This window comes from Vulpes lagopus, chromosome X (assembly GCF_018345385.1).
Source record: "Vulpes lagopus strain Blue_001 chromosome X, ASM1834538v1, whole genome shotgun sequence".
NCBI classification, from domain to species: domain Eukaryota; kingdom Metazoa; phylum Chordata; class Mammalia; order Carnivora; family Canidae; genus Vulpes; species Vulpes lagopus.
This window is the reverse complement of record NC_054848.1, coordinates 19,400,715-19,412,271: the sequence shown is the minus strand read 5'-3', so window position 1 is coordinate 19,412,271 and position 11,557 is coordinate 19,400,715. Positions and strand designations below refer to the sequence as shown.

At 40.7% G+C, this 11,557-nt stretch overlaps 1 long non-coding RNA gene across 1 annotated transcript; it reads left to right on the top strand.

The window, feature by feature from the left end:
* The first annotated feature begins 3,216 nt into the window (after positions 1-3,216).
* Positions 3,217-5,452, top strand: LOC121482934. Its single transcript, XR_005985668.1, has 2 exons — positions 3,217-3,526; positions 3,972-5,452. It is a non-coding gene; the product is annotated as an uncharacterized LOC121482934 (long non-coding RNA).
* Positions 5,453-11,557: the final 6,105 nt, after the last annotated feature.

Sequence of the window (11,557 nt, the reverse complement as noted above, 5' to 3'; positions counted from 1 at the left end):
GGGCAGGATATATCTGATTCAAACACAGGAACAGCAATAATAACAGCTGCTTATGCTTCCTGAACGCCTGCCCTGTGCTAAGGCACTGTCCTAAGCACTTGACATGTATTACCTCATTTATTTCTTCCACCAACCTTAGATGTAGGTTTTGAAACCCCCTCAGCTTAGATCACTCAGGAAACTGAAGCAGAGAGGTTAAGTAACTTGCTTATGGTCCCACAGCTAGTAAGTGATGGTGCTCCCATTCAGAGCTAGGCGGTGTGGAGCCGGGGCACTCTTGACCAGTACCCTGTCCTGCTTTCTGGGAATATAGCAAGAGAGGCTGTGTCCAGTATCAGAGTCACCTAGGAACACAAAAGAGGAGGTATTCCCATGAGCTGAGCCGAGACATGGTGTCTTCCTTAATGGGACAGAAGGTTGGTTGAATCTGGAAGAGACAAAAAATCAGGCTGTACAGAAGAGTCATCCCTGAACAGGTGCTCCTAAGAAGGAAGCAATCTTTAGTGTGAGTTCTAGATCAGTGATCACAAACTTGATTCTGTCACAGAATAAGCTAGAATTTTTTTTAAATTTATTTTATGATAGTCACAGAGAGAGAGAGAGAGAGAGAGAGAGAGGCAGAGACACAGGCAGAGGGAGAAGGCAGGCTCCATGCACCGGGAACCTGATGTGGGATTCAATCTGGGGTCTCCAGGATCGTACCCTGGGCCAAAGGCCGGCGCCAAACCGCTGCACCACCCAGGGATCCCTAGAATTTTTTTTTTTTTAATTCATACTGGGGCACCTGAGTGGCTCAGTTGGTTAAGCATCCCAACTCTTCATTTCAGCTCAGGTCTTGATCTCAGAGTTGTGAGATGGAGCCCCAGGGCAGGGTCTGTACTCAGCAGGGAATCTGCTTGGGATTCTCTTTCCCTCTGCCCCTACCCTGTTCACACACATGCTCTCTAACATAAATAAATCTTTAAAATGTTTTCATATATTATTATTTTTTGTATATTTTTTATTGGAGTTCGATTTGCCAACATACAGCATAACACCCAGTGCTCATCCCATCAAGTGCCCCCCTCCCAGTGCCTGTCACCCAGTCACCCCATCCCCCTGTCTGCCTCCCTTTCCACTACCCCTTGTTCGTTTCCCAGAGTTGGGAGTCTCTCATGTTTTGTCACCCTTTCTGATTTTTCCCACTCATTTTCTCTCCTTTCCTCTATAATCCTTTTCACTATTTTTTATATTCCCCGTTTGAGTGAAACCATATAAGGATTGTCCTTTTCTGATTAACTTACTTCACTTGGCATAATAACCTCCAGTTCCATCCATGTTGAAGCAAATGGTGGGTATTCGTTGTTTCTAACGGCTGAGGAATATTCCATTGTATACATAGACCACATCTTCTTTAGCCACTCATCTTTCGATGGACACCAAGGCTCCTTCCACAGTTTGGCTATTGTGGACATTGCTGCTATAAACATTGGGGTGCAGGTGTCCTGGCGTTTCATTGCATCTGTATCTTTGGGGTAAATCCCCAGCAGTGCAATTGCTGGGTCGTAGAGCAGTTCTATTTTTAACTCTTTGAGGAAACTCCACACAGTTTTCCAGAGGGGCTGCACCAGTTCACATTCCCACCAACAGTGCAAGAGGGTTCCCCTTTCTCCACATCCTTTCCAACATTTGTTGTTTCCTGTCTTGTTCATTTTCCCCATTCTCACTGGTGTGAGGTGGTATCTCATTGTGGTTTTGATTTGTATTTCCCTGATGGCAAGGGATGCGCGGAGCATTTTCTCATGTGCTTATTGGCCATGTGTATGTCTTCTTTGGTGAAATTTCTGTTCATGTCTTTTGCCCATTTCATGACTGGATTGTTTGTTTCTTGGCTGTTGAGTTTAATAAGTTCTTTATAGATCTTGGATACTAGCCCTTTATCTGATAGGTCATTTGCAAATATCTTCTCCCATTCTGTAGGTTGTCTTTTAGTTTTGTGGACTGTTTCTTTTGCTGTGCAGAAGCTTTTTATCTTGATGAAGTCCCAGTAATTCATTTTTGCTTTTGTTTCCCTCGCCTTCATATATGTATCTTGCAAGAAGTTGCTGTGGCTAAGTTCAAAAAGGGTGTTGCCTGTGTTCTCCTCTAGGATTTTGATGGATTCTTGTCTCACATAAAATGTTTTTGTATTTTAATATTTATTGGACTCACAGTTCATATGAACGAGCACTTCTGGCACCATCATGGGAACAGATCCAACCACTCTGGAGGTGTGCTAGCATTAGTTTTTGTTTCCCCATGCTGTACTTGCTACCATCCTGAGCTGCTCTGGGCTCTTCAGTATAGCATTTTGCATATTCACCTGTGACTCAATGGGGACCCTTGGAGTGTGTGAATGTGTTAGGTGTAGTTCAGTTAAGAGACCTACTGTATGCTGTTGTATACATTATATATTATACATTTAAGCATTTATTGTTCTATACACTGAAGGTCTTTCTAGGACTTTTCTTGCAATTCTAAGCAATGTTGCAGTAAATATTCTAAATAGCTAAAATAATTAACCTTTAAATGATTTCCTTAGAACTGTAGAGAAGTGGTATCTAGGTCCAAATAGTATGCACATGTTGAAAACTTTGCATATACATTTCACATAACCTTGCAGAACAGTTGGACATCTTCATTTACTCATTAATTTCCCTGAAATTTGCCAAATTGTACCCTTTTCTTTTTAAACATCTTTGCCATTGTGATAGGTGAAAAGTGACATTTGTTAATGAACTTTTTTTGAATTCTGCTAAGATTGAAATTTTAAAAATTGCTTATTACCTTTTTAGTTAAATTACTAGATGGAGTAATTGTAATTTTGGATATCAGAATCTTAACTCAAAATCTGCTTCCTACCAATATAGGTTTTCATAGAAGACCAATTTTCAGAGCTAGAACAAACAATCCTGAAATTTCTATGGAACCACAAAAGACCCTGAATAGCTAAAGCAATCTTGAAAAAGAAAAGCAAAGCTGGAGGCATCACAACTCCAGACTTCAAGCTATATTACAAATCTGTAGTGATCAAGAAAGTGTGGTACTGGCACAAAAATAGACACATAGATCAATGGAACAGAATAGAAAACCCAAAAATGAACCCATAACTATATGGTCAATTGATCTTTGAAAAGCAGGAAACAATATCCAATGGGAAAAAGTCTTTTCAACAAATGGTGTTGGGAATACTGGACAGCAACATGCAGAAGAATGAAACTGGACCCCTTTCTTACACTACACACAAAAATAAATTCCAAATGGATGAAAGACCTAAATGTGAGACAGGAAAGCATCAAAATCCTAGAGGAGAACACAGCCAGCAACCTCTTTGAGCTCAGCTGCAGCAATTTTTTACTAGACACATCTCCTGAGGCAAGGGAGAGAAAAGCAAAAACTATTGGGACCTCATCAAGATAAAAAGCTTCCGCATAACAAAGGAAACAACCTACAAATTGTAGCCTACAGAATGGGAGAAGATACTTCCAAATAGCCTATCTGGTAAAGGGTTAGTATCCAAAACATACAAAGAATTTACACAACTCAACACTCAAAACCCAAATAATCCAGTTAAAAAATGGGCAGAAGACATTTTTCTAAAGAAGATATCCAGATGGCCATCAGGCACATGAAAACAAAAGAGGTTTTCACTTTTAAAGGACTTTAAAAAGATCAGATGGAGAAAAGTACAAAGGACATACAAGAGGCTTTAGACTTTTAGTGTTCTGTCCCTCTTTAAAGAATAGTGAGTTTTTAACTAGGCCCAGCACCGGAATGTGTTTAGCATGGAAAATCCTAATATGGGCAGGGCAGAGTTCTGTACTGAGTTGTCCATGCTGAGATACCCCAATCTGACTTCCGGCATTTATTACCGTGTTGTTTTTGTTTATTTCTTCAGTGGGCAGTCTCTGAGGATGGTGTCTTTAACACCGTTTTTTTTTTTTTTTTTTTAGAAGAGTTCATGCTAGTGTGCTTTGCACTGTGTCGTGTGTACCCGTGTGATGCTCTGGATCCGTTTCTTGTGGACCCTGAAGACTCTGCATGTTCCCTTAGCTCCCTGCTTCCCCTGTGATATGATTTGCTTTCTCTCATCTCTGCATACAGCCAGGAGCCTGACTGCTGAAGAACTGAAGTCTTACCCCCACCGCCACCCCAGGGAGTTCAACATTTATTTTTCTTTTTGATAAGTTTGTGCAGAGAAAGTGAAAGACCTTTTATCTTTCTAAAGGCATGGTTTTTTTTTTTTTTTTGAGGGAGAGAGAGCAAGTGTGCACGAGAGCCAGGGTGGGGGAGAGACAGAGGGAGAGAGAGTATCTTAAGCAAGCTTCACACCCAGCGCAGGACCGGATGTGGTGCTCCATCTCACGACCCTGAGATCATGACCTGAGCTGAAATCACGAGTCGGACGCTTAGCTGACTGAGCTACCCAGGCATCCCCTAAATGCATATTTGATTCTGAGGGATGGCTGGGCCCACCTGGGAGATTCTTTTCCATGTAGCATTCTCTGTGGTCACTTGGGCAGCTGTGTTCAGCTGGGAGCATGTCTGGGACTGGAACATCTGGCACCTCCACTGAGGTGGCTGGAATTGGTGGGGGCTGGCCAGGCCTGTAACAGGCTGGTTGGATTTTATAAATGGTGGGTTGAGGCCTCTCCAAGAGTAGCCAGCCAGATTTTCGGATCCCAACTGTGCCATCCTGCCTCTCACAGCCATTTCTGTGGAGAGAATGAGCAGTGTTGTAGAAGTTGACAAAGATGAGCACTGGGTAAAGGCCACCAGTGGGATGATTGAAAGGTCGCTGGTTAGAAAGAAGTTTCAGAATGTGATGTTGTCTGGGGCTGAATCATTCCAAGTGTCCTGCTCTCTTTCTTGGGTGAATTCCTCAGATGCTGGTGCTAATGAGATACTCTTTTAAAAACATTTTGTCAACGAGTAACATTGGGAAACAACACATCAGATACCCCTCCTCTGGTAGTTCTGATTGCCTATTAGGTTACAAGACTCTTTGAAAAGTAGGTCCATAAGAACACCTGTTTAACTTTGTTAAATCAGCTTTTATGAAACTTATTTGACCATGGTCCTTCTTTCTTATTAACAATACCTATTAACAAATTGCACACATGAAGAGTTTGTGTAACTTCCAAAGCTGGGATTGTACTCTCTTTTATTTTGTACTGTGAAAAAGCAGTAGAGTGTATTGTCCAAAGAGTGAATCTTTATATCCTCTTTTGTTGTGAAGAATCAAATATTGTATTATGTTTCTTAAAACCAAATGTAGGATCTCATGTGAGATCTGACTGACATTTCTAACTTTTGAGGGTTGGCAGTCTTGCTTTTAATGGCAGTGTAATTGCTTGTTGTCACTGCTGCTGTGGTAGAAAATGTTCACTTGTAGGAACATGTGTTTAACTTTACAACAAATTCTGAACAATAACCTTGTAGCATTGTACCTCTTTACACACAGGAAGAGGGAGGCAAAGGGAAGTGCTTGAGGGGGATGGTGAAGGTTAGTTTACATTTGCCTCCATTTTGATACCAATACCAGTTTGTTACCAATTTCTGTTTCTGGGCAAGAGCCTAAAGCTCAAATTCGGTGTTTTATGTTTCAACACGAAAACATGGGAATAATTAGGGATTCTTTATTTGGTTACAGAACCCCATGGCAACTTTTTTTTTTCCTATGGCAACTTGTATGTTGGCAAAGTGCTGCAAGAAATTGTTGACGAAATGTAATAATCATAAAATAAGAATTTTTGTATATGGCTAACTATTGGAGTCCTACTATGGATCAGGCACTATACTAATGACATTCAAGTGTATTTTCTCATTTAATCCTTACAGTCGCCCCTTTTGAGGTCACTACCATTGTTACCCACATTTTGCAGATGAGGAAAGTGACTTCCCAAAGCTCATCTTCACCACAGGTGGTGAAGGCCCAGATTGGTCTAGAGTCCTGCCCTTTTATACATTTTATACATATTTGTTCAGCTGTTATGATAAAAGGTTAAGTAATGATTATATATTTATGTATTTGCAATATATAATATTCCAAATTTGTAATATTACAAATATTTTATTTATTTTGAAATTTATTTATTTATTTATTTATTTATTTATTTATTTATTTATTTATTTATGATAGTCACAGAGAGAGAGAGATTGGCAGAGACACAGGCAGAGGGAGAAGCAGGCTCCATGCACTGGGAGCCCAACGTGGGATTCGATCCCGGGTCTCCAGGATCGCGCTCTGGGCCGCTGCGCCACCCAGGGATCCCCACAAATATTTTATTTATATATAGATCTTGGGATACAGTCAGGTCTCCAACCATGAGAGATGAGGATGGCTAAGATATTTTTGGCATTTAATTCCCTTATAGAAAACATTTTTACTACATTTGTGATTGACTCTCTAAATGGAGACTTTTAGAGAGTCTCCATTGACTCTCAAAATGGACTTGTGCATGTCCCCCCCCCCACCTTGGCAACAAATAATGAATTGTAAAATAGGTAACAGGAAAGAGAATTAAAAATAAGTATTTAGCAGGTTCAAAAATGGTTTTAAGAGACCTTGACTCATCACATTGCTTCTACATGAAACTGTTGTGTCCTAAAATTATTTTGATCTAAGGGGATCAGTCTGAGGTGGTTTTGGGAGTCCTTTCATCCATCGGGTGGGTTTCAGAAGGCAGTGTGATGTGATGTGGGTGAAGCGGTGTTGACCTGAATGTCTGTGCCCATGAAGTTTCGCCTATAGGTCTGTAACTAGCTTTTTCTGGGACTGGGCTAGGAGATTCATCTTTTTGAATTCTATTTCCTACTCCATAAAAGGGGCACTCTCGTTCTAGAGTCCCCTGATTTAGGCCTATATTCTTTCACTTGATTCAGCTTTTCGGTTAAATATTTTAATGAATATATTGCATATCATCTTAAAAATCAAGTCTTAAGGTGTGTATTCTAAAAAAAATGCAGCCTTAGAGTAAAATAGCCCTCTGAAAACCATTCAATTATCCAGAGGCATTGAGAAATTAATACCTCAGAGAAAGGATTAGAGTAACCAAGAAAAAGGGTAGGATATTTGGGTTTGCGTCACAGAAATTGTGCACCTTTAATAGAATAGTAAGGCTAAAACAAATGAACAAAACCCTAATGGAAGTAAAGTGAAAATTACACATTTGATAAGGTATTGATATACCAGGCATTTATTTTATCCTGATTTTATATGTATATACATCTGTATCTTCTATCTATTTATAAGAATACTTTGTGTTTAATTTTTAAACCGTGGGTCATGACATTTAGTGGGTTGTGACCAACATTACGAAAATAAAAGATCAGAATGCATCATGCCTAGAAATGGTAAATATGCGAAACTTGTTATGCATCTGCATGGTGCGTACATTTACGGATGGACTGTCACAGTGTATAATGTACTAATTGGGTCATGGTAACTGATGGAAAGAGTACACTTAGTACACAATAAGATGGCTGCTTGAGCTGTACTTAGGTTGAATTTCAGAATTTTTAAATTTTTGTTTTATTTTTAAATTAGTTATTAAAGTCTAAAGCAATAATAACTTTGCCTGGCGCCATCTTGTGGCCTTTGGGTTACAGTGTAGCACACTACCTTTTATAGAAAACTTGTAAATTCAGTTTCTGATGTCCTAACTGAGCTGTCCAAATGGCCAGAGCTTGAAGTTAATGTGACTCAATTCTTCCATCTAAGCTTGGCCACACACCTCTAACCCTAACCAATCAACTCTAAAGTATGTGCTATCTCCCAGTAGATTACCATGAAAGAGGAAAACCAGTTAGTGCTTTCATTTCTTGAGGTTGGGTAACAAGTACAGTTTTTTACTTTTTTACTTTTATTTTTTTTAAAGATTTATTTATTCATGAGAGACAAACAGAGACAGACAGAGACACAGGCAGAGGGAGAAGCAGGCTCCATGCAGGGAGCCCGATGTGGGACTGGGATCCCAGGATCCCAGGATCTGGGATCATGCCCTGAGCCAAAGGCAGACGCTCAACCGCTGAGCCACTCAGGTGTCCCAGTTTTTTATTTTTTTTTTAAAAGACAGTACTCTTGTAGGTGGTATGGCTTTCAGTAGGAGAGCAGGAAATGCGAACTCCCTGCCAGTGGCACACCTCCCCTCATCTGTCTTTGCTGGTAGTTGTTCATGCTCCCCTTAGAATGACCATCAGTGTTGGTGTTTTTAGCATTTATTACATTGTCTTGCTCTTTTCATATGGTTTCATTTGGGAGACTGCAAATTCTTCTTCTTGATGGGACTGTTTCATGTGTTCTTATCCACATTGCCAGCAAAGTCCCTTGCACATGTGTAGGTCATATATGAACAAATGCATGATTTAGGTGAATTTGGGTTTTGACTTGGCTTTTGATTTTAATTTTAAAAAATCTAAGCTTAAGCCTTAGCAAGGTGGATCTTTAAAAATAAATTCTTAGGATTTTATGCAAATGTATGTAACATTATGCCAAAATTGTGTTCATGGAATTGGTGAGTTTCTTTGCTATCTAAAACTAAATACATAAGTAACTATGATAAACATTTTTTCCCTTTTAAAGGTAGAGTGTGGCCTGGGTGGCTCAGTCAGTGTAGCGTTGCCTTTAGCTCAGGTCACGATCTCAGGGTCCTTGGGATTGAGCCCTGTGTCAGGCTCCCTGCTCAGCACATAATCTGCTTCTCCTTCTTCTTCTGCCTCTCTCCCTCCTCCCCACTTGTGCTTTCTGCTTTCTCTCTTAAATAATTAAAATCTTTAGGACAAAAGCTAGGTACAAATTTTACTATAGGAGAGTTTATGTATGTGTATGTCTATATACGTATGTCTATATCTATATTATCTCCCCTGAGATGGAGACCTTGTAGAGCTAGTTACCTCAAATACACATTTCATCACATTCATATATTAGTAACTCTATTCAGAGATTTCATTGACATAGTATTTTTTTATAAATTTATTTTTTTAAGATTTTATTTATTCATGAGAGACACAGAGAGAAAGAGAGAGGCAGAGACACAGGCAGAGGGAGAAGCAGGCTCCATGCAGAGAGCCCGACGTGGGACTCGATCCGGGTCTCCAGGATCAGGCCCCGGGCTGCAGGCGACACTAAACCGTTGCGCCACCAGGGCTGCCCCTACAAATTTATTTTTTATTGGTGTTCAATTTGCCAACATATAGAATAACACCCAGTGCTCATCCCATCAAGTGCCCCCCTCAGTGCCCGTCACCCAGTGACCCCCCCCACCCCCCGCCCACCTCCCCTTCCACCACCCCTAGTTCGTTTCCCAGAGTTAGGAGTCTCTCATGTTCTGTCTCCCTTTCTGATATTTCCCAGTCATTTTTTCTCCTTTCCCCTTTATTCCCTTTCACTATTTTTTATATTCCCCAAATGAATGAGACCATATAATGTTTGTCCTTCTCCATTGACATAGTATTTTAAAAAATATTTTGAGAGCATGCACACATGCATGAGTGGGGGGAGGGGCAGAGGGAGAAGGAGAAGCAGACTCCTTGCTGAGTAGGGAGCCCAATACAGGGCTTGATCCCAGGACCAGGAGATCAAGACTTGAGATAAAGGCAGATGTGTAACTGACTGAGCACCCAGGCACCCTCATTGACAGTATTGTCAGCAAGTTCATGGGTAACAAAATACAAGGATGCATTCCATCATATCAGATAGAGGGGTTAGGGTACAAAAATATCATTCAATAATAAAATAGTGGTTAATGTATTTGAGAATAAAATATACAATCTGTAAGTGTGCCGACACTAAGTTTAGGATGTATGATTGGAGAGTCCTTGGACTGAGAAGAAATGATGGGAGTGGGAAATCAGTTCTCGCATGAGATTCTGGAGACTAAAATTCTTGAAAGAGCAGTCTGCCACAATCATTATAAAGTTCAGAACACTGGTAAAGGAAATATCCAACAGAAGAGCAAAAATTTAAGGAGATGCAGAGAATTATAGATCTATGTACTAGTGCCCTGAAAAGACATTGCTTAGTGTACTTTGTAGAAGCTTGAAGTTACCTCTTGATGTATTATTTTGGAGAAGCTGCTACTTTTCATGCATGGTCTGTTCTAAACTACATCATTGGCCTCCTTTCCTTAAGTACTTGGCAGATGTCTCTAGAGAAGGGTCTTTCAACCTTACCACTATTGACATCTTGGGCCAGATAATTCTTTGTTCTGGGGGATGTCCTGTGTAACGTAGAATCTATAGCAGCAGCCCTGGCTGCTAGACACCTACCTACTAGACACTAGACACCACTGGCACTTCCACAGTTGTGACAACCAAAAATATCTTTACACATTACCATGTCCCCTGGGGGCAAATTGTCCCCAGTTGAAAACCCCTGCTCTAGATTATGATAGGTCAGCGTGTTCCTGGAAGAGGTCTCAGGTAGCCGCACCCCAGTCAGGCCCAGGGCCCACCCTCTGTGGTAGGACACAGGACTCTCCTTTCTGAATACTACTTTTCCTGTCTTTTGTAAATGACCACGTGAGATCATCTTTAGGATATAGTTTTAGATCTGTGGTCTTTCAGAAGTAAGCTGTTTGAAGGGATAGTTTATAAAAGGCATTGAGAAGGAGGGCATTTAATCCTGTTTTATTCATAGGCTATTTACATTATCCAGTTACTATGCAAGTGGTGACTCAGGATGTATTTTCACTTATTTTTAGGTAGCCCCCCCCCCAATTACTACACTATCTGCACCTGCCTCAGTTATCAAATACCAAGCTCCTTGAGGGTAGAAATTTGTCTTTGGTTACTTGATAAATGCCAGGTATTTACAGTAGATGATCAAAAGTTGCTGAATACTGAATGAAACATTAATGACTGCCTTTTTCCAACAGATATGAATGTAACTCCTCCTTGTAAACACACCTAAATTGAACCTGAGGCTAGAAAACTATTAATGGAACGGAATGGACATTATTAATCAAGGAGATACAGCCTAGGGCACCTGGGTGGCTCAGTCAGTAAGACATGTGACTCTTGTTTTTTCAGCTCAGGTCGCGATTTCTGGGTCATGGAATTGAGCCCCACATCAGGCTCCATGCCACTCCAGTGTGGAGTCTGAGACTCTCTCTCCCTACCCTGCCAACCACCCCCCCCCAGCCCGTGCTCTCTATCCCTAATGTAAATAGATAAATCTTAAAATAAATAACTCAAAGAGTTGCTTTGAGGATTAAATGCAATAATGCACCTAATCTACCTAACACAATGCTGGCCTATAGCATATATTACATAAATATTACTCTTTTTTAAAAAAGATTTTATTCCTGAGAGACACAGAGAGAAGCAGAGACAGACAGAGGGAGAAGTAGGCTCCTTACAGGAAGCCCGATGTGGGACTCAATCCCTGGACTGGGATCACACCCTGAGCCAAAGGCAGATGCCCGACTGCTGAGCCACCCAGGCGTCCCTATTACTCTTGCTGTTACTAATTTGAATCAACCTGACATTTCTGACTTTGGGAAGAGAGAGAGAGTAACCGCCTATCTTTTGGCACTGG